The sequence below is a fragment of the Chrysochloris asiatica genome, unplaced genomic scaffold (genome assembly GCF_000296735.1).
Source record: "Chrysochloris asiatica unplaced genomic scaffold, ChrAsi1.0 scaffold00104, whole genome shotgun sequence".
Lineage (NCBI taxonomy): Eukaryota > Metazoa > Chordata > Mammalia > Afrosoricida > Chrysochloridae > Chrysochloris > Chrysochloris asiatica.
Window position 1 is genome coordinate 9,098,012 of NW_006408622.1, and position 790 is coordinate 9,098,801.

Here is a 790-nt window from a genome sequence, read left to right on the forward strand (position 1 = left end):
CACACTCTTAAACTAAACTCCCTCTTGAAACCTTGTAAGCCAGTCACTTCAAGCCTTTATCATCCCCTCATTTTAGGTAGCCAATAGTTTTATAACTATTGTCATCCTTTTCTTTTTACTCTACAAAATTGAATTTATTCCAGGACCAGTAAATGACATCATAATAAATGGAGAAAAGATTGAAGTTGTCAAAGACTTCATTTTGCTCATCATCAACACTCATGGAAGCAGCAGTCAAGAAATCAAAAGACGTATTGCATTAGGCAAATTTGCTGCACAACACCTCTTTAAAGTGTCCAAGAGCAAAGATATCAGTTTTATGACTAAGATGTGCCTGATCCGAGCCATGGTATTTTCGATAGCCTCATATGCACATGGAAGTTCCTTATGTTAAGGAGGCAGGATGCAAGCTACAGGATTCAGTTGTAGCCTGAGTCCATCTCTTTTGTGATATAAGAGATGAAACAAGGCTGCTAGCCCAGGAGACATCAAGGCAAGTGGATGGATCCTGTCAGCACAAATCCTCTCCCAAGACTAAGATGCAACGGAACTACATGCTCTGATTGGCCACCACGCATGTCACCCATAAAGAGAAGTGGCCTAAGATCACCAATGAAGCGGCGAACTAAGCCCTGCATCGTTCAGCAGTCTACTGTGAACCCTGGTGGAGACTTGGTTACCCAGCAGCGAGGCGGGACCTGGGAACTCATGGGCTCAGAGTCAGTGACACAGCTACAGAGGACTAGAATGAAGAGCGAAGAGACCAGCTGATAAGAAGAGGGCAGACATA

At 43.7% G+C, this 790-nt stretch overlaps 1 protein-coding gene across 1 annotated transcript in view; it reads right to left on the reverse strand.

Moving 5' to 3' along the window:
• Nucleotides 1–790, reverse strand: part of ZNF570 (zinc finger protein 570) — a 22,073-nt gene that overhangs the window by 5,956 nt on the left and 15,327 nt on the right. The window lies entirely within an intron of this gene.